The sequence below is a fragment of the Heterodontus francisci genome, unplaced genomic scaffold (assembly GCF_036365525.1).
Source record: "Heterodontus francisci isolate sHetFra1 unplaced genomic scaffold, sHetFra1.hap1 HAP1_SCAFFOLD_148, whole genome shotgun sequence".
Lineage (NCBI taxonomy): Eukaryota > Metazoa > Chordata > Chondrichthyes > Heterodontiformes > Heterodontidae > Heterodontus > Heterodontus francisci.
This window is the reverse complement of record NW_027142345.1, coordinates 2,476,676-2,499,672: the sequence shown is the minus strand read 5'-3', so window position 1 is coordinate 2,499,672 and position 22,997 is coordinate 2,476,676. Positions and strand designations below refer to the sequence as shown.

General features: G+C 44.7%; 1 non-coding gene across 1 annotated transcript; it reads left to right on the top strand.

Moving 5' to 3' along the window:
- Nucleotides 1–1,534: 1,534 nt before the first annotated feature.
- Nucleotides 1,535–1,608, top strand: trnas-uga (transfer RNA serine (anticodon UGA)). The gene has a single exon. It is a non-coding gene; the product is annotated as a tRNA-Ser (tRNA).
- Nucleotides 1,609–22,997: the final 21,389 nt, after the last annotated feature.

The following is a 22,997-nucleotide window of genomic DNA, read 5'->3' as shown; positions in this document are numbered from 1 at the left end:
TAATTGATTGCTGCACCTGCATGCGAGCTTTTAGTGTCTCATGAACAAGGACACCCAGGTCCCTTTGGACATCAACACTTCCCAACCTCTCACCATTTAAGAAATATTCTGTCTTTCTGTTTATTCTACCAAAGTGGATAACTTCACACTTATTCACATTATATTCCATCTGTCATTTCATTCACTTATCCTGTCCAAGTCCCCTGGAAGCCTCCTTGTAACCTCCTCACAGCTCACATCCTTTACAATTGGCATATTCTTCTCCATGCTGCTATTTTAAACTTTCAGTGACTCAGATGGGGGTGTCCACCTGCATACCAGAGCTGATGACAAGCTGTTCATCTTGGCAAGACTGCGCACCAAGACCAAAATGAGTCAGTTCTTGGTCTGTGAGTTGCTCTTTGCTGATGACGCTGTGCTGACATCCCATAATGAAGTTCATTAACAGCAGCTTGTATATCGGTTCTCCCTGGCCTGCAAGGAGTTTGGACTGACGATCAGCATCAGGAAGATCAAAGTTATGGGCCAGGACGAGAGACTCCACCTTCCATCAACATCGACAGGCTCACTTTGAAGGTTGTCAACAGCTTCACATACCTTGGATCAACAATCACCAGCAATCTGTCCCTTGATACTGAAATCAGCACCAGGATTGTCAATGCTGCAGCTGTCATGTCAAAGTTGAGAAGACGAGTGTGAACCGACAGCAAACTGATCGAAAATACAAAACTCCGCGTGTAACAGGCTTGTGTTCTCAGCACCCTCCTTTAGAGTAGAATAGCATCAACAACTTATACAAGCCAAGAAAAGCAGCTGAACAGCTTCCACCTCCACTGTCTCAGATGGATATTGGGCATCTCCTGGCAGGACAGAGTGCCGAATGCAGCAGTACACCAGCGTGCAGGGATCCGCAGCATGTTTGCCCTCTTGAGTCAGCGGTGACTCTGTTGACTGAGTCATGTGTGCTGAATGGATGACGGTCGCTTTGCCAAAGACACGCTCTGTGGTGAGCTTGCTATCAGCACGAGACCAACAGGTCACCCACATCTGTGACACAAGGACATCTGCAAAGCGAGATCTCAAGCTGACTGGGATTGGAGTCAATGCATGGGAAGACCTTCCTGCTGACTGGAATTCCTGGAGAAAGGCATTCAGGAAGACCATGGGAAAAGCAGAGGACAAAAGAAATGACCAGATGGTGGGAAAGAGAGCTCAGAGGAAGGAAAAATTATCAGTCGACCTCGGGCCAATGATATTCATCTGTACCAGCTGCGGAAGGGATTGTCACTCACGAGTCATCCTCTACAGCCACAACAAACGATGTTTCACACAGAAGTGACGTACACCCCGGGTGTAGCCCATCGTCTTCCGAGACAGACGGTTTTCTGTTACAATTCCAACTGCAGCAACAACTACAAGAGCGAGTCAGAGGCTGGGAACACTGCCGTGACGAACTCAGCTCTTGACTCGCCAAAACCTGCCCACTATCTACAAGGCCTTCCTCTGATTTCAATTGCACACACATCCTTGATCTGGCTCTGTAGCTTAGTTGGTTAAAGCACCTGTCTTGAAAACAGGGGATCCTGGGTTCAACTCCCAACAGAGCCTTATTTCACAGTTGCAACATGCTTGAAAAGTTTCATTATCAACACTGACATCTGTGTCTTGTGAGCTTTAATTCAAAATACTTGATGAAATTCAATCACATAAAAAAACAGCCTTTGTGAAGGATATGAGTTTGGAATGGCTGTTTCTCCTTGGACAGGATTTCAGTGCTCACACATCAAAGTTAACTTCTTTGACATAAATTTGTTCACAGTTCCATTCAACTTGGAAAACAGCTTGATATTAATCTCACTGAAGGAGAGTGTTTGTGTCATTATGTGTTGCTTTTAACCGAGACTGGGACATGACGCAAGTGGGAGGGTTTATCTGAGGTTTGGAATATTTGTCAGTCAGGAACAAGAAAAACCAAAGGAACCAAATAAGAAAACCTAAGTCTCATGTGGTTACCGAGAAACGGTGAGAAGATATTAAACTTTGTTGTATTTAATACAACTGTGTGAACTTTGATCTTTGCGGCCTTTTATAAACAGTATTTGAAGGGTCTCAGTAAAAATGTTCAGTGTTGATGAGAGTGGGGTCTGGGTGAGCAGCTGCTTCATGTGACAGGGTCAGGACTGGATGCAGGAAGTTCTCTGACAGTCTCTCTCTGATGGGTTGAGTTGATTTTCAACTGGCAACTGTTGCTGTTTTGATAATTCAAGTTCCCTCCACCGATTTTTTTGGACAGACAGTGCAGTATGAGGATGTAAAGGGTTAATGCTGAAAACAGTGGGAATAACCCCTCCCACAATCAGAGTGATGATGTAACAGTCACATGAGATGAGGTTTGGGAGGAGAGAGCAGCACCAAGGATGCTCGTTTCGGAGGCTTGATGAGTGTGTATATAGTATTGTGTAAATTAGAAAAGAGCTCTTAGTTCTTTCAGCAGGAAATGTGTGCAGAAAATATCAAGAAACTCACAATTTCATTATTCAGGAGTTGGAACACAGGGATATTAACTCCAAGTGACAGTTGTGGTTTCATTTAACAAAAGAAAAGGAGAGAATAATATTGCTCATTGATTGAAATCCCCCAGTGAGGAGACAGTTAAACAGGTGATCTGTTGGGGCATCCTTCGATCCAAGGTTTCGGCAGCATTTAATCTCCCTTTTTGGTGAAATTCTCTGTTTTTTGCATCTTTTTTTAATCCAGCTTTTATGGACCAGTGAAAAAACTGAAAAAAGTGAACAGATCCATCCTTTCTTTTCTTCCTTCTTCCCATCAGTTTCTCTTTTCTGTCCCAATTTAATCTGCTGTTTTATCCATTCCAATCATAATTCAACATTCCAATCTAATCTATTTGTTATTCCACAGTGTCTCTCCATGTGTTTTATTCTGTTGTATTCTCTCACAGTCTGTTTGATGATCAATTTTACATCTCACTCTCTGTTCTGGTGAAGATCAGAAGCAGTGTTATCTGTTTGCAACACCCGACAAGTCGGCCTGAGGCTGTGTCTCATCGATAATGTGGAGTTAGGAACATAGGAACATAGGAGCAGGAGTTGGCCATTCAGCACATCGAGCCTGCCCCACCATTCAATATGATCATGGCTGATCATCCACTTCAATGCCCTTTTCCCCACACTTTCCTCATATTCCCTTATGTCATTTGTATTTAGAAATCTATCAATCTCTGCTTTAAACATACTCAATGACTGAGCTTCCACAGCCCTCTGGGGTACAGAATTCCAAAGATTCACAACCCTCTGAGTAACAACATTTCTCCTCAAAACTGTCCGAAGTGGCATGCCCCTTATTTTGAAATTGCGTCCCCTGGTTCTCGACTCCCCAACCAGGGGAAACATCTTAGCTGCATCTACCCTGACTGTCCTTTAAATATTTTTTCGGTTTCAATGAGATCACCTCTCATTCTTCAAAACTCCAGAGAATACAGCCCCAGTTTCCCCAATCTCTCTACATAGGACAGTCCCACCATCCCAGGAACAAGTCTGATGAACCTTCTTTGCACTCTATCTATGGCAATAATATCCTTCCTAAGGCAAGGGGACCAAAACTGCACACAATACTCCAAGTGCAGTCTAACCAAGGTTCTATACAATTGAAGCAAGAATTCACTACTCCTGTACTCAAATCCTCTTGTGAATAAGGCTAACATACTATTAGCCTTCCTAAATGCTTGCTGCACCTGAATGTTAGCTGTCAGTGACTTATTGCCATGGATACCAGGTCACCCTAATACTCTATACCTCAGTTAATAAAGGAAAGGATTCCATTTACCTGCTGAACCAGCTTACTGACCTGCACTGCTACTTCAGGGATCTGTGGACATTCACTCCAACGTCCCTCACTTCCTCTACACCGTTCAGTGTTCTCCCATTAATTGTGTATTCCTTTGCCTTTTTTGACGCCTGCTCTCGCTGTTCCCTGCTCTCCGGTGAACTCTTGCTCCCTCTCTCTCCTGGGCTCTTTATGCTCCTCTCTGCTCTCACTGTTTCCCGCTTTCTTAATGTATCAATATTTGTTTGTCTTGTGTTTAATTTAAAATATGGATTAACTGTATTTTACAGTTGTAGGTTTTATTTGGTAGTCCTGTACAAGTTGTGGATAGGTATTCAATATTCAGCTCTGTGAAAACGATTGTGAATGAAAATATAACTTTCAATCTTATACATGGGCTGGTCTGCAAGCTCCAAGTCCTTCATTTTGTAGTAATGGCTTGATACTGTATCTTTCAGTCTTAATCTCTGTGGGATTTTTGAACTGGTATGTAATGCATAACTTGGTCTAACGTTCTGATGTACATAATTGGGATTCATAGGATCATAGGAAATAGGGGCATTAGGCCATTCAGCCCATCGAGCCTGCTCCAACATTCAAACAGATCGTGACTGATCATCTACCTCCACGCCATTTTTCTCTGCCATCTCCATATCCCTTGATCTTGTTAGTATTTAGAAATCTATCGATTTATGTCTTGAATATGTTCAATGATTGATCTTCCACAGCCCTCTGGGATAAAGAATTCCACAGATTTTTCACCCTCTGAGTAAAGAAATTCCTGCTCATCTCAGTCTGCCCTTATTCTGAGACTGTGTCCCCTTGTTCTGGACTCACTAGACAGAGGAAACATCCTATCCATATCTACCCTGTGACACCCTGTAAGAACTTTGTCTGTTTCAATGAGATCACCTCTCATTCTTCAAAACTCTAGAGAATTTAGGCCCAGTTTCTGCAGTCTCTCATCATAAGACAATCCCACCATCCGGGGGGATGAGACCGGTGAATCTCTGTTGCACTCCCTCTGTGACAAGTCTATCTTTCCTTCGATAAGGAAACCAAAATTGTACAGAATACTCCAGGTGCGGTCTCATCTAGACTTCATACATCTTTACTCATGTATTCAAATACGCTTTCAATGAAGCCAACATACCATTTGCCTTCCGAATTGCTTGCTGCACCTGCATACTAGCTTTTCGTGTCTCATGAACAAGGACACCCAGGTGCCTTTGGACATCGACACTTCTCAACCTCTCACCATTTAAGAAATACTCTGTCTTTCTGTTTATTTGACCAAAGTGGAGAAATTCACACTTATTCACATTATATTCCATCTGCCATGTTCTTGCCCATTCATTTAACCTGTCCAAATCCCCTTGAAGCCTCCTTGCATTCATTCTGTACATTTCAATTCTCTAAATTTTGTCTGTTCTATTTCAGATTTTATATTTAAAATGTGACCATGGTGACAGAGTTTATTTAGATCTGATAGTGAGTTTGTTTTTGGACTGTGATTGATGTATCAACCTGTCAGCTGTACTGAATTGGAGTGAAATAGAAACAACTTCTGTCTCTCCTGCTGTTGTTTGACTGTTGGATTGAAAATGTGTCTCTTGACTTTGGGATCAGTGTCTGTCTGACTACTTCTTTTGTTTGTTCCAGTGGAACTGATGAGCTGGCAGTATCTCTGTGCTTTGGGAGTGATCCTGTACCGACTGTGTGTTGGAACGAGATCACTGCACTTTTCCTTGTGTCCAAGAATCACCACATCTATTCAGGTTCCGTCATGTATTTTCCTGCAGGAATGAAAGAACTGGTGAGGTAGAAGATACAAAAGCGATCAATGTAATCGTCCCAATAATAATCATTATGAACAATCACAAAATGAAAACCAAGAACACAAACAGTGTCAGTGTCTGCCTCCACTGCAGTACTGCAGTATTCAGCTTCTGTTTACCAGGTGTTTGCAGTGGTTTTAAAACAAGTTTGTGACATTCAGAAACAACACAAGCCCTGCACTGCTCAATGACTGGGACTGTCCGACAGAGCAGTGACCTTTACACAGTCACATTTCTATTTCAACGGAAAATAAGCAGCCACTATTTAAAATGTGCCTTTCACACGTCTCACCTGGTGTCTGCAATAAATGCTCTTTGTCTAACTGTCCACATCGTTATTTTGCGGCTATTTTTCCCCCACTGTTCACAATCCAACAAACAGTGAGAGACTGGAACTAAAGCAGGAAAATTCCCTCTCCTTTGGGTGGTGAAATTGTCACTGATTTTCAATAGTGATTTCTTCCCATTGTGTCTCCCTGAGCCTGTACAGACACTGTCCGAGAATGAACTCTCCCTTCCCCGTGTCCCCGGCTCACTCCATGTTCCGGAAGCACCTCCTGCTCCACAGTGTCTGTTACAAACACTCCCGGACTCCCCCTCAACTTCCCACTACTCAATGCTAATCTCTGACCACATCTGCGGACACGCTCCCAAAGCAGTGGCTGCTGGAAGTAGATGCTGTTTGTTCCCTTCCCCCGGGCCCGGGAAGTCTCCATTAGCAGCTGATTTAAAGCATCTTCCCCTGATTGAGTGAATGGCCTCACAGACTGGGTTGGGGAAAGGCTGTGCATGCGCTCCACTCCTTATTGTGACGTCCCACTGGGGCGGGGCTGCATCGCGCGTGCGCAGATCTCTGCAGCAATTCAGCATTCAAACATCAATGGGAACTTTCCCCATTTCACCCTCATCAAAGTCCCAAAGAAAGTGAAGAGGGGCTTGGACTGGAGGGAGGGAGGGGCGGGGTAGGGGGAACCTAGAACCCAGAAAGCTGCCCACTTGCCCCATTTAGATGCTCAATTTGCGGTCATTCCCTGCAAGGGGTTTGTTATTATTGAGCCCCTCCTGGTAAAACAATCCGATAGAAAGAGGGGAGAAAGGAGGGAGCCGGTGTGTTTGCTGGGACCTTGCAGAATTCATTTCAGCAGCAAAAGTCCCGGGTTATATTAACCCGAGTGAAACACGCTCTCAGTGAGAGGAAAACCGAACGGCCCTTTTCATCTTTTCATTGGAAACAAAGTAGAGCCGGAAGTGCGGCGAGCAGAGCAGACACACAAGCTCAATGACAGGAGAGCTCGGCCGTCCCTGAGTTTCAGCTCCCAGCTCTGACATTTCCTCATCCACACTGTCTTTACTGTGGATGTTCAGGGGTTCCTTGTCGGATCTGAGGACTTTATCCATTAAACATTCTGAGTCAGGAGATCCACACACTCTGTTACCAAGATTTATGGGCAGGAATGTTTCAAAACTTTGTCTATTAAATCATTGTATTATTCACAGAACTAATGAGGCAATCGGTTCATTATTCAGGCCTTGAACTTGGTTTTTGTCGACCGAAAACTGAAAGCTTCAGCACCTTTCCACTTCTTCACTAATATAACTGATTTTTTTGATGAAGTAACAGAAAAGGTTGATGAAGGGAAAGCATTGGATGTTGTCTATATGGATTTTAAGAAAGCGTTTGACAGACTACCACATAAAAGGCTGGGTAACAAGACTGAGGCTCCTGGAATAGGAGGGTCAGTATCTGCTTGGATTAAAAAATGGATGAAATATCAAGAAAAGCGAGTTGTGGTATTTGGTTGTTTTTCAGAATGGAAGATGGTGAACAGTGATGTCCACAAGGGTCAGTGTCAGGACCACCATATATAGAAATGACTTGAATATTGGAATCACAGAATCACAGAATTGTTACTGCCCAGAAGGAGGCCATTTGGCCCATCGTGTCTGCACTGACTCTCCAAATGAGCAATTCACCTGATGTCACTTCCCCGTCTTCTCCCCATAATCCTGCACATTCTTCCTTTTCAGATAACAGTCTAATTCCCCTTTGAATGCTTCAATTTAACCTGCCTCCATCACATTCTCAGGCAGTTCATACTTTAACCACTCGCTGTGTGAAAAAGTTTTCCTCATGTCGCTTTTGCTTCTTTTACCAATTACTTTAAATCTGTGCCCTCTCGTTCTCGATCCTTTCACAAGTGGGAACAGTTTCTCCCTATCCACTCTGTCCACACCCCTCATCATTTTGAATACCACTATGAAATCTCGCCTTAGCCTTCTTTTCTCCAAGGAAAACAGTCCTAACTTCTCCAATCTATCTTCATAACTGAAGTTCCTCATCCCTGGAACCATTCTCATGAATCTTTTCCATAATCTCTCCAATGCCTTCACATCTTTCCTAAAGTGTGGCACCCAGAACTGGATGCAGTACTTCAGCTGAGGCTAGTGTCTTATGCAAGTTCAACATGACCTCCTTGTTCTTGTACTCTATGCCTCTATTACTAAAGCCGAGGATACTGTATGCTTTATTAACCACTCTCTCAACCAATGACATATAACCCCAGGTCCCACTGATCCTGCACCCCCTTTAGAATTGTACCCTTTATTCTACATTGTCACTCCATGTTCTTCCTACCAAAATGAATCAATTCACATTTCTCTGCATTGAACTTCACCTGTCATCTGTCCTCCCATTCCACCAACTTGTCTATGTCCTTTTGAAGTTCTACACTATCATCCTTGCAGTTCACAATGCTTCCAATTTTCGTATCATCCATAAACTTTGAAATTCTGCCCTGTACACCAAGGTCTAGGTCATTAATATATATCAGGAAAGGCAAGGGTCCCAACACTGACTCCTGGGGAACTCCACAACAAACCTTCCTCTAGCCCGAAGAACATCCATTGATCACTACTCTTTGTTTCCTGTCACTCAGCCAATTCCATATCCATGTTACTACTGTCCCTTTTATTCCATGAGTTATAACTTTGTTCACAAGTCTGTTGTGTTGCACTGTATCAAACTCCTTTTGAAAGTCAACAAAAGCAAAATACTGCAGATGCTAGAAATCTGAAATGTAAACAAAAAGTGCTGGAAATACTCAGCAGGTCTGGCAGCATCTGTGGAGAGAGAAGCAGAGTTAAAGTTTCAGGTCAGTGACCTTTCAGATGCTGTCAGACCTTTTGAAAGTCCATGTACACCACATCAACAGCATTGCCCTCATTATCCCTCTCTGTTACCTCATCAAAAAACTCCAGCAGGACAGTTAAACATGACTTTCCCTTAAGAAATCCATGCTGTCTTTCCTGAATTAACCCACATTTGTCCATGGGACTATTAATTTTGTCCCGAATTATTCTTTCGAGAAGTTTTCCCACCACCGAAATTGAACTGACTGGGGAGTGAGACGTGGTGAGTTGCTTTAGCAGAGAGCCAACATGGGTTCGTCAGGCCGAACGATCTCCTTCTGTGCTGTCGCCATTCTCTGATTGTATGATTCTAGCGACAACTGTTGGTGGAGAGGCAGTGATGCAGGAATGGGTTGACAGAAAGGGGAAAGTCTGGGCTGGTGTGTGTTTGCAGCATTTGCAGTTTGTGTTCGGGTTTGTGAATAAAGGTGATTTGGAAGCTGTGTTCCAAATTGAAGTGTTTATTGGAAGCAAGAAGTTGATGTCAATGAAGAATAAAACGTGTTAAGATGAAGCGTGGTGTGATTGTGGATAGCAGTAAATATAGTGTTGGTGAATTATTTGTGTTAATAAACATCCACTGCACCCTCTGCTGCAGGCTGCTGTTTATATCCAGCTGTGTATTAGTGCTGTGTGTTAACTAGATAAATGTTTGTTTCAACGCTGTTTATAAAGCAATAGCATTGCACTCAAACAGTCCCAGACATAGCAACACACGTACAAAAGCAAAATACTGCAGATGCTGGAAATCTGAAACAGAAACAGAAAATGCTTGAAATAGTCAGCAGGTCTGGCAGCATCTGTGGAGAAAGAAACAAAGTTAATGTGAGCTAAGGAAACAGACCTGAACTGTTAACTGTTTCTCTCTGCACAGATGCTGCCAGACCGACTGAGGATTTCCAGCATTTTCTGTTTTTATGACAGCAACACCTTTGATCAGCAGTAGCGGTGATAGTGCGAGCCAGGGGGCAGCTGGGAAGGTAAGTTTCACTTTTAAGTACTGACCTGGCGATTCGGCGGACGCGGACGCGGGGACTGCTGGGTAAGTGAACTTATATATTCGGGCAGTGGCTAAACCCGAAACACTACACGTGTAGTGTCTCCCACCCATCCTCCTCCTCCAACCTAAAAAAAGGACTCTTGTGTGGAGGGTTTGGTAAGGTAAGGTTTTCCTTTATATTTTTTTATTCTCTGTTGTCAATTTAGAGCAGAGGGGATGGAAGCTAGGGCAGTTGCATGCTCCTCTTGCAGGATGTGGGAGGTAAGGGTCACCATTTGTGTCCCTGCTGACTTCACCTGTGAGAAGTGCACCCAAATCCAGCTCCTCACAGAGCGCGTCAGGGAACTGGAGCTGGAGCTGGATGAACTTCAGATCATGCGGGAGGCAGAGGGGATGATAGAGAGCAGTGATAGGGAAGTACTGACACCTAAGTCACAGGATAAAGGTAGCTGGGTGACCATCAGGGGAGGGAAAGGGAATAGGTGCACAGTGCAGGGATCCCCTGTGGCCGTTCCCCTCAATAATAAGTATACCGTTTTGGATACGGTCGTGGGGGGGAGACCTACCAGGGGAAAGGCACAGCGGCCAGGTCTCTCCCACTGAGCCTGGCTCTGCGGCTCAGAAGGGAAGGGTGGAGTATAGGAGAGCGATAGTAATAGGAGATTCAATGGTTAGAGGAACAGACAGGAGATACTGTGGTCGCGAACGAGACTCCCGGATGGCATGTTGCCTCCTGGGTGCCAGGGTCAGGGATGTCTCAGATCGAGTCTACAGGATTCTTAAGGGGGAGGGGGAGCAGCCAGAAGTCGTGGTCCATATCGGTACCAATGACATAGCTAGGAAAAGGGATGAGGACCTGAAAAGCGAATATAGGAGTTCGGTTGGAAGCTAAAAGGCAGGACGAGCAGAGTAGTAATCTCAGGATTGATACCGGTGCCACGTGCTCGTGAGGCTAGAAACAGAGAGCGAGTGCAGCTGAACACGTGGCTACAGAGCTGGTGTAGCAGGGAGGGCTTCAGTTATGTGGATCATTGGGATACCTTCTGGGGAAGGTGGGACCTGTACAAGAAGGACGGGTTGCATCTGAACTGGAGGGGCACCAATATCCTGGGCGGGAGGTTTGCTAGAGCTCTTCGGGAGGGTTTAAACTAGTTTGGCAGGGGGATGGGAACCGTAGCTATGGATCAGTGGATGGGGTAGCTGTTGCAAAGGCAGATACCGAGTGCAGAGAGTCTGTGAGGAAGGTTAGACAGTTGACAGGGCAAAGTTTCAGCCAGTATGATGGGTTGAAGTGTGTCTATTTTAATGCAAGAAGTGTCAGGAATAAGGGTGATGAACTTAGAGCATGGATCAGTACTTCGAGCTACGATGTTGTGGCCATTACGGACACTTGGAGATCACAGGGGCAGGAATGAATGTTGGATGTTCCGGGGTTTAGATGTTTCAAAAGGAATAGGGAGGGAGGTAAAAGAAGTGGGGGAGTGGCATTGTTAATCAGGGATAGTATCACAGCTGCAGAAAGGGAGGTCATCGAGGAGGGTTTGTCTACTGAGTCATTATGGGTGGAAGTCAGAAACAGGAAAGGAGCAGTCACTTTATTGGGAGTTTTCTATAGACCCCTCAATAGCAACAGAGACACGGAGGAACCGATTGGGAGGCAGATTTTGGAAAGGTGCAGAAGTAACAGGGTTGTTGTCATGGGTGACTTCAACTTCCCTAATATTGAATGGAACCTCCTTCGTGCAAATAGTTTGGATGGAGCAGTTTTTGTCAGGTGTGTCCAGGAAGGTTTCCTGACTCAATATGTAGATAGGCTGACTAGAGGGGAAGCTATGTTGGATTTGGTGATTGGCAACGAACAAGGCCAGGTGTCAGATCTCTCGGTGGGAGAGCATTTCGGTGATAGTGATCACAACTCCCTGACCTTTACTATCGTCATGGAGAGGGACAGGAGCAGACGGGATGGGAAAATATTTAATTGGGGGAGGGGGAATTACAATGCTATTAGGCAGGAACTGGGGTGCATAAATTGGGAACAGATGTTCTCAGGGAAATGCACGACAGAAATGTGGAGGTTGTTTAGGGGGCACTTGCTGCGACTGCTGGATAGGTTTGTCCCGATGAGGCAAGGATGGGATGGTAGGGTGAAGGAACCTTGGATGACAAGAAATGTGGATCAGCTAGTCTAGAGGAAGAAGGAAGCTTACTTAAGGTTGAGGAAGCAAGGATCAGACAGGGCTCCAGAGGGTTACAAGGTAGCCAGGAAGGAACTGAAGAATGGACTTAGGAGAGCTAGAAGGGGACATGAAAAAGTCTTGGCGGGTAGGATTAAGGAAAATCCCAATGCGTTCTACACTTATGTGAGGAACAAGAGGATGGCCAGAGTGAGGGTAGGGCCGATCAAGGATAGTGGAGGGAACTTGTGCCTGGAGTCGGAGGAGGTAGGGGAGGTCCTAAATGAATACTTTGCTTCAGTATTCACTAGTGAGAGGGACCTGGTCGTTTGTGAGGACAGCGTGAAACAGGCTGATATGCTCGAACAGGTTGATGTTTAGAGGGAGGATGTGCTGGAAATTTTGAAAGACATGAGGACAGATAAGTCCCTGGGCCAGACGGGATATACCCAAGGATATTAAGGGAAGCGAGGGAAGAGATTGCCGCGCCTTTGGCGATGATCTTTGCGTCCTCACTGTCCACTGGAGTAGTACCAGATGATTGGAGGGTGGCAAATGTTATTCCCTTGTTCAAGAAAGGGAATAGGGATAACCCTGGGAATTATAGACCAGTCAGTCTTACGTAGGTAGTGGGCAAATTATTGGAGAGGATTCTGAGAGACAGGATTTATGATTAGTTGGAAAAGCATAGTTTGATTAGAGACAGTCAGCATGGCTTTGTGAGGGGCAGGTCATGCCTCACAAGCCTTATTACATTCTTTGAAGATGTGACAAAACACATTGATGAAGGAAGAGCAGTGGATGTGGTGTATATGGATTTCAGCAAGGCGTTTGATAAGGTTCCCCATGGTAGGCTCATTCAGAAAGTAAGGAGGCATGGGATACAGGGAAAGTTGGCTGTCTGGATACAGAATTGGCTGGCCCATAGAAGACAGAGGGTGGTAGTAGATGGAAAGTATTCAGCCTGGAGCTCGGTGACCAGTGGTGTTCCGCAGGGATCTGTTCTGGGACCTCTGCTCTTTGTGATTTTTATAAATGACTTGGATGAGGAAGTGGAAGTCTGGGTTAGCAAGTTTGCCGGTGACACGAAGGTTGCTGGAGTTGTGGATAGTGTGGAAGGCTGTTGTAGGTTGCAACAGGACATTGACAGGATGCTGAGCTGGGCTGAGAAGTGGCAGATGGAGTTCAACCTGGAAAAGTGTGAAGTGATTCATTTTGGAGGGTTGAATTTGAATGCAGAATACAGGCGAAAAGACAGGATTCTTGGTAGTGTGGAGGAACAGAGGGATCTTGGGGCCCATGTCCATAGATCGCTCAAAGTTGCCACCCAGGTTGATAGGGTTGTTAAGAAGGCATATGGTGTGTTGGCTTTCATTAACAGGGGGATTGAGTTTAAGAGCCGCGAGGTTATGCTGCAGCTCCATAAAGCCCTGGTTAGACCACACTTGGAATATTGTGTTCAGTTCTGGTCGTCTCATTATAGGAAGGATGTGGAAGCTTTAGAGAGGGTGCAGAGGAGATTTATCAGGATGCTGCCTGGACTGAAGGGCATGTCTTACAAAGAAAGATTGAGGGAGCTGGGACTTTTCTCATTGGAACGAAGAAGGATGAGAGGTGACTTGATAGAGGGGTACAAGATGATGAGAGGCATAGATAGAGTGGATAGCCAGAGACTTTTTCCCAGGGTGGAAAGGGCTATCACCAGGGGGCATAATTTTAAGGTGATGGAGGAAGGTTTCGGGGAGATGTCAGAGGTAGGTTCTTCACACAAGAGAGTGGTGGGTGCATGGAATGCACTGCCAGCGGTGGTAGTAGAAGCAGATACATTAGGGACATTTAAGCGTCTCTTGGATAGGTACATGGATGATAGTAGAATGAAGGGTATGTAGGTAGTTTTGATCTTAGAGTAGGTTAAAGGTTCGGCACATCATCGTGGGCCGAAGGGCCTGTACTGTGCTGTACTGTTCTATGTTCTATGTTCTGTAACACAGGTGTTGGGAGGCTCAGCCTGGCTATGCAATGTTGCAAGGACGCTGAGTGACACCATCGACAACGGGACAGAGAGAAGAACACACAGAAAACTAATAGACTGTGAGGAAGCAAAAGTGTGGAACGGAGAGAGAGAGACAGACAACGAAACTGAGATGGAGAAACAAGGCATTTGTATGACTGTGCTCTCCCTGTTGTCTCAAGGTATTTCCTGTTGTGTAAATATGTTTTCTGTTGTGTAAAGATGTACCCTGTTGTTGTGTAAAGGTTTTCCCTGTTATTGTTTTATTTACTGTTGCTGACCGTCTCCTCACTGTGACCATTTGCCCTGGTTTTATTGTGGACAACATCACCATCTGGTGGTGGAGAGGAGGCTCTGCAGGAAGGGGTTGACAAAGTGGGAGAGACTCGGCTGGTCCGTGCTTGCAGTTTGTGTTCGTGTGAGCAAAAGTGATTTGTTTCTGATTGATGTGTTCACTGGAAGGAGAAAGCTGATTGCAATCGAGCGCGTCTTGCTTTTTTGGGGAAACACTTGATGTTTTGAAAGTGAACTGTTTGTCTTCCTACCAAACATAAATAACAGAGAATGGTTTCGATCCATCGACCTCTGGGTGATCGGCCCAGCACGCATCCGCTGCGCCACTCTGCTAACTGCTGGCTTAAATTTTAGCTGCCTGTTAGTGAAATATGTTCATTTCCCCAATGTTTTTATCAAAATAGGATTGTGGTCGGATTTCTCAAGAATCCCGGACTCAGCAACACACGTGCTGACAGACTCACCCTCACTGCACAATGACACAAGGACTTTGAGTAACAGCACCGACAATGAGGCAGGCAGAGAGAGACACACAGAAAACCAGGAAGAGATTATCAGGACCCAGAAAGGAACAGACAGAGAAAGACACACAGAAAACCAGGAAGAGATTATCAGGACCCAGAAGGCAACAGACAGAGAAAGACACACAGACAACCAGGAAGAGATTATCAGGACCCAGAAGGGAACAGACAGAGAAAGGAACTGAGCAAACCAGCAAGAGACAGCGAAAGACTCATGATTTATGTAATTGTGTTCTCTGTTGTGTAAAGATGTTCCCTGTGTTCTTTTAAAGATATTTCCTGCTGTGTAATATGTTCTCTGTTGTGTTACTGTATTCGCTGATGTGTAAAGATGTTCTCTGTTATTGTGTAAAATGGTTCCCTGTTGGGTCAAGGTCTTCTCAGTTGTGTAAATATGATCCATCTTGTGTAAAAGTGTTCCCGGTTGTTTAAATATGTTCCCTGCTCTGTAATGTAGAGCTGAGTCTGCACTAATGGAATTGCTACAGTATCTTCCAGTCTGATACTGTATGAGGGCTGGAATATGATCCAACGCACAGTCTATACAAATTAAATTGCTATTGTATCTTTTAGTTTCACAATCCGGGGGAGTTTTAAACTGAATTCTCAGTTTGTATCTCAGGTTATACTATCTTTCAGATTCTCTCAATCTGAAATCACACTTGAGATTTAGACTTAGTAAAGGATCTACTGGCATTGGAGGAGTTCAAAAGCGATTCACTCAGCTGATTCCTGAGATGAAGGGGTTGACTTATGAAGAACGGCTAAACAGGTTATTCATTCGAGTTCAGAAGAATGAGGGGTGATCTTTTTGAAACGTACAAGATTCTGAGGGGGCTTAACAGGGTGAAGAAGGGTCTCTGACCTGAAACATTAACTCTGCTTCTCTCTTCACAGATGCTGCCAGACCTGCTGAGTATTTCCAGCATTTCTTGTTTTTATTAACAGGGTAGATGTTGAGAAAATGTTTCCACTAGTGGGGGAATCTCAAACTAGGCGACATAGTTACAGAATAAGGGGACACTCATTTAAACTGAGATGCAAAGGAATTTCTTCTCTCAGAGGGTAGTGAATGTCTGGAATTCTCTACCCCAGACAGTATTGGAGGCTAAATCACTGAAAGTATTTAAAGAGGATGTAAATAGATTTTTGAAATATTGGAGAGTTGGGGTCCATGAAGAGCTGCCATGAAAGAGGAGTTGAGGTCTGGGGCAGATCAGCCATGATCTTACTGAATGGCAGGGCAGGCTTGAGGGGCCGAATGGCCTACTCCTGCTCCTATTTCTTCTGTTCTTATGTTATGTTATATCTAATGTATATGTCAGGATGCACTATGGGAATTAATACTGAAACTTATAAACTCATAATGTGTGTAAATATTGGGCTGATATTTCACTTGAATCTCAGAGTACATTATTGTTGTTAATTCTGTAAGTTTGAAAAGGGAACTCTGTGCCATAATGAAAACAAGAAATGCTGGAAATACTCAGCAGGTCAGGCAGCATCTGTGCAGAGAGAAGCAAAGTTAACGTTTCAGGTCAGTGACCATTCAGATGCTGCCAGACCTTTTGAAAGTCCATGTACACCACATCAACAGCATTGCCCTCATCATCCCTCTCTGTAACCTCATCAAGAAACTACAGCAGGACAGTTAAACATGATTTTCCCTTAAGATATCCATGCTGGCTTTCTTGAATTAACCCACATTTGTCCATGGGATTATTAATTTTGTTCCGAATTATTCTTTCGAGAAGTTTTCCCACCTCCAAAATTGAACTGACTAGGGAGTGAAATGAGGTGAGTTGCTCTAACAGAGAGCCAGCACAGGTTCGACAGGCTGAATGGCCTCCTTCTGTGCTGTAGCCATTCTATGATTGTATGATTCTAGCAACAACTGTTGGTGGAGAGGCAGTGATGCAGGAATGGGTTGACAGAAAGGGGAAAGTCTGGGCTGGTGTGTGTTCGGGTTTGTGAATAAAGGTGATTTGGAAGCTGTGTTCCAAATTGAAGTGTTTACTGGAAGGAAGAAGTTGATGTAAATAAAGAGTAAAACGTGTTAAGATGAAGTGTGGTGTGATTGTGGGCAGCAGTAAATATAGTGCTGGTGAATTATTTGTGTTAATAAACTTACACTGCACCCTCTGCTGCAGGCTGCTGTTTATATCCAGCTGTGTATTAGTGCTGTGTGTTAACGAGATAAATGTTTGTTTCAACGCTGTTTATAAAGCAATAGCATTGCACGCAAACAGTCCCAGACACAGCAACACACGTACAAAAGCAAAATACTGCAGATGCTGGAAATCTGAAACATAAACAGAAAATGCTTGAAATAATCAGCAGGTCTGGCAGCATCTGTGGAGAGAGAACAAAGTTAATGTGAGCTAAGGAAACAGACCTGAACTGTTAACTGTTTCTCTCTGCACAGATGCTGCCAGACCTACTGAGCATTTCCAGCATTTTCTGTTTTTATTACAGCAACACAGGTGTTGGGAGGCTTAGCCTGGCTACACAATGTTACAAGGACGCTGAGTAACACCATCGGCAACGGGACAGAGAGAAAAACACACAGAAAACCAAGAATAGACTGTGAGGAAGCAAAAGTGAGGGACAGAGAGAGAGGCAACGAGACTGTGATGGAGAAACAAGGCATTTGTATGATTGTGTTCTCCCTGTTATCTAAAGGTATTTCCTGTTGTGTAAATATGTTTTCTGCTGTGTAAAGATGTACCCTGTTGTTGTGTAAAGGTTTTCCCTGTTATTGTTTTATTTTCTGTTACTGACCGTCTCCTCACTGTGACCATTTGTCCTGGTTTTATTGTGGCCAACATCACCATCTGGTGGTGGAGAGGAGGCTCTGCAGGAAGGGGTTGACAAAGTGGGAGAGACTCGGCTGGTCCGTGTTTGCAGCTTGTGTTCGTGTGAGCAAAAGTGATTTGTTACTGATTGATGTGTTCACGAGAAAGAAGAAGCTGATTGCAATAGAGTGCCTTTGGAAGCATCTTGTTATTATGGGTAGATACTTGATGTTTTGAAAGTGAACTGTTTGTATTATTACCAAACATAAATAGCAGAGAATGGTTTCGATCCATTGACCTCTGGGTTATGGGCCCAGCACGCTTCCGCTGCACCACTCTGCTAACTACTGTTTTTAATTTCAGCTGCCCGTTAGTGAAATATGTTCATTCCCCAATGTTTTTATAAAAATAGGATTGGAGTCGGATTTCTCAAGAATCCCGGACTCAGCAACACACGTGCTGACGGACTCACCCTCACTGCACAATGACACAAGGACACTGAGTAACAGCAGCGACAATGAGGCAGGCAGAGAAAGACACACAGAAAACCAGGAAGATATTATCAGGACTCAGAAAGGAACAGACAGAGAAAGGTACTGAGCAAACCAGCAAGAGACAGCGAGATAAAAGCAAAATACTGCGGATGCTGGAAATCTGAAATAAAAACAAGAAATGCTGGAACCACTCAGCAGGTCTGGCAGCATCTGTGGAAAGAGAAGCAGAGTTAACGTTTCGGGTCAGTGACCCTTCATCAAGGAGGCGAGGACAAATGGTATGGGAAGCAACAACTAATTTTCAGTAAAAAATGGGTGTAAGAATTGCTTCCATTAATGTGCGTAGCATTAAATCTACTACGCGATGTGTTTCAACCTTGGATTACCTTGCCAAGGTCAAAGCTGACCTACTGTTTCTGCAGGAGTGTGGAATACCACACCTCAGCACCTACAGGCAGTGGTCGCGATGGTGGTCCCACGGGCCATCGATCTGGTCAGGGGGTAATGACTGCCGTTCCTCCGGCCTGGGTATTCTGCTGCGGGGAGGTAACTTCACCATCTCCGAAGTTAAGGAGGTGGTGGGCGGCCGCCTCCTCGTAGCAGACGTGATGTACAACAACGCTCCGCTCCGGTTGATCAACGTGTACGCCCCGGTACAACGCAGCGAGCGGCTGACCGTATTCCAGCAGCTCCCTTCTGCTGCTGGCGACGTCCAGGCTGGTCATCCTAGGCGGTGACTTCAACTGCATCATCGGGAGATCTAAAATGGACCAGGGCGGGAGGGACACGATGTTCAAACCTCTGGACAAGGGCGGGAAAAATGTACCCAACGTCGCCCTCATCCTGATGACCACCTTCGTGTGCAGCTGCACCAAGCTGTGTGTGGAGCCCCAGTACACAAACACCAAATGTCACTATGTGCTGAGGTGTTGCGAAGGATGGGTCTGGTCACATTGCCGCGGATCGCTTCATCCAGTTGGACCATACCGTACCAGCTATCCTTCGTGGGAAAGTTTCTGCGGGAAAACACCTTTGACCACCAATCCATCAGGCAGTGGTCTGCACGGAATGTCCTCAAGGCCCTACGGGAAAAGGAGATGGTGGATCCGGTCGGATGGTTCCCCGAGCAGACTGCCAAAGTCATTTGCCAGAATGCCTCATCACCAGAACTTTCAAACAAGCACCAAGATGTAGCTTGGCTGGTGGTAAGAAGAGCCCTTCCTGTCAGATCCTTCCTGCATGCCCGAAGTCTCGCCCCCTCCACACGCGGCCCTCGAGGTGGCTGCGGTGGGGAAGAGACAGTTGCCCACCTCCTTCTGGAATGTGTCTTTGCAAAGCAGGTGTGGAAAGAGATGCAGTGGTTTTTGTCGAGGTTCATCCCAAGCAGCTCTGTAACACAGGAGTCTGTGCTCTACGGGCTGTTCCCAGGGATGCACACCGAGATAAACATTAACTGCTGCTGGAGGACCATCAATTTGGTGATAGACACTCTTTGGTCTGCCCGAAACCTGCTGGTCTTGCAGCGCAAAGAGTTGTCCACGACCGAGTTTTGCAGACTGGCACATTCCAAGGTCCAGGACGACGTGCTGAGGGACGCACTAAAGCTTGGGGTAGCCACTGCAAAGGCTCAAAGGGGAAAGACCACTGTGTATGGTCCCCCCGCCATAGTGAACTGGGCAGCTGGACCCATTGGAAACCCCTCGTGCTGTATACACCAGATATGGGTTTGCTGTAAAATGTCCATGTCAGGTAAAATGGAATGGAAGGGTTGTGAGGCAACTCACTCCTGTATTGAAGAAAACTGATTTCCTTTGCACTTTTTGGAATGTCAACTTGGTGCTGTTTTGAACTGTTGTGTAATGCATTTTTTACAGATTTATATGAAGAAAGCATATTTTTAGGAATAAAATCCTGGGGATTCATATGCATAGTTCATTGAAGGTGGCAGGACACATTGAGAAAGTAGTTAGCAAAGCATATGGGATCTTGGGCTTCATAAATAGAGGTACTGAGTACAAAAGTAGGGAAGTTATGCTGAACCTGTATAAATCTCTAGTTGGGCCACAACCAGAGAATTGCAGCCAGTTCTAGTCAACACACGTTTGGAGGGATGTGAGTGTCCTTGAGAGGGTGGAGAAGATTTATCAGAATGGTTCCAGACATGAGGGATTTTAGCTGTAAGGTTAGGTTGGAGAAGCTGGGGTTGTTCTCCTTGGAGCAAAGGAGATTGAGGGGAGATTTGATAGTCATGTACAAGATTATAATAAATATGACAGGTTTAGATAACTTACAGGGCGATGGGGATAGAGCGGGGGAATGGGACTGAATGGATTGATTTACATGGGCTTGATGGGCAAAATGACTTACTGTACTGTAGTGACTCCATGACTCAATGACTCTCTCTCTCCTTCTCTCTCTCTCTCTGTCTATCGCTTTACCTCTCTCTGCCTTTCTCTCTCTATCTGTCTTTAGCTGGTCCTCTAACTTTCTATCGCACTCTCTCTCTCTTTTTTTTTTCACTCTCTCTCTCTCCATTACACACATATTTGTCAATCACATGTCAAAGAAGGAAGCGTAATGAAGGAATGGCTGCGCTCTTGAAAATGTTTCCAGCAGAATAGTTAAATGTTTAAAGTTTCTGTAGGGAGTTTGACCTGAGATGGTGAGACACAAGGATGTGAGGTTATTAAAGTCTTCACCAAATGTAATAGGGAATAATTTTCTTCACTGGTGAACCCAAAGGAACAAATATGGCACAAGAATGAGAAAAGTCAGAGGATTGAGAAACATCCAATGGTTCTTCACATCTACAAGTCAGCAGACCCACAGAAATACAGTAGGTTGAGAGTTCAGATCCAGTGATAGACTGGACAAATATCGAGCCAGTGCTTTTTTCTTTATAAACCTGACATCTGTCCACTTGGCTATTGCACCTCGTCTCGATGTATCTGATAATACTGATACTATTTGTATTCCACAGTTGCTTTGAAATCACAGGCAATATAAATGGATTGGGAATGTCAATGGTCAGGAACCATTAATGGATTGAGATAGTCAATGGACTGGAAAATATCAGTGGATTGGGAAATTCTATAGACTGAGTTATATCAATGGATTGGGACAGTTCAGTACATTGTGAAACATCAATGGATTAGGAAACAGGAATTAAAGGGACAGATGGAGTTCAACCTGGAAAAGTGTGAAGTGATTCATTTTGGAAGGTCGAATTTGAATGCAGAATACAGGCTTAAAGACAGGATGCTTGGGAGTGTGGAGGAACAGAGGGATCTTGGGGTCCATGTCCATAGATCGCTCAAAGTTGCCACCCAAGTTGATAGGGTTGTTAAGAAGGCATATGGTGTGTTGGCTTTCATTAACAGGGGGATTGAGTTTAAGAGCCGCGAGGTTATGCTGCAGCTCTATAAAGCCCTGGTTAGACCACACTTGGAATATTGTGTTCAGTTCTGGTCGTCTCATTATAGGAAGGATGTGGAAGCTTTAGAGAAGGTGCAGAGGAGATTTACCAGGATGCTGCCTGGACTGGAGGGTATGTTTTACGAAGAAAGGTTGAGGGTGCTAGGGCTTTTCTCATTGGAACGAAGAAGGATGAGAGGTGACTTGATAGAGGGGTACAAGATGATGAGAGGCATAGATAGAGTGGATAGCCAGAGACTTTTTCCCAGGGCAGAAAGGGCTATCACCAGGGGGCATAATTTTAAGGTGATGGAGGAAGGTTTCGGGGAGATGTCAGAGGTAGGTTCTTTACACAGAGAGTGGTGGGTGCGTGGAATGCACTGCCAGCGGTGGTAGTAGAAGCAGATACATTAGGGACATTTAAGCGACTCTTGGATAGGTACATGGATGATAGTAGAATGAAGGGTATGTAGGTAGTTTGATCTTAGGGTAGGTTAAAGGTTCGGCACAACATCGTGGGCCGACGGGCCTGTACTGTGCTGTACTGTTCGATGTTCTATGTTCCAGATGAAAGGATTGCATTAATCAATGGATTAGAATGTGGAGAGGCAGGAGAAAATGATGCCATTTTAGGTAGGGTGCCGGGGGCTAGTAGAAACAGACCATGGCTATTTTACTCTATATCTCACTCCTTTTTTCTATCTGGCTCATTATCACATCCTCTCTCTCTCAGAGCGGTGGGAATCACTGGAACCCACACTTGCTGCTCAGATTGTTTGGTTCCGGGAAAATACAAGGTCCACATCAGATTGACAGGAAGGATAAATGTGATTCAGAGCCAATCATATTCCTTTTGGTGATGTGTGCTCAGCTTTGTTATATCAGCAAAGGCAGCAGGAAATGCAAATCCTGAAGAGTTTTGACAGAGTGAAGAAGGAGAAAGTGTTGCCAGTGACAGAAGGGTCAGTAACCAGAGGAAACACATTTAAAGTAATTGACAAAAGAATTCGAGTTGTGATGAGGAAGTTATTTTTTCAGCAGTGTGTTGTTCTGGTCTGGAATGCAATCCTGAAAGGTCAGTGGAAGCAGATTCAATGTTAACTCTAAATGGAATTGTATATATACCTGACATGGAAAATCTAACAGGGCAATATGGGAAAGGACAGGAGTGCGGGATGTGGGATTAATAGAATAGCTCTGTTAAATACCAAGCAAATGCACAGTAATAAGGTTCAGTGCTTGGACCTCAGATATTTTCACTCCAACAATGGCAGAGAAGGCTCGAGGGACCATGTGGTTCCTCCTCATGTTCTTCCCAGTGTCCAGGATAAAGTGTAACATCACACTGATTTCCAGATGCATGAAACAAATGCAACAGACATCTTTTGTGGAAACATCACATTTAAAGTGAGAAACTAATCATA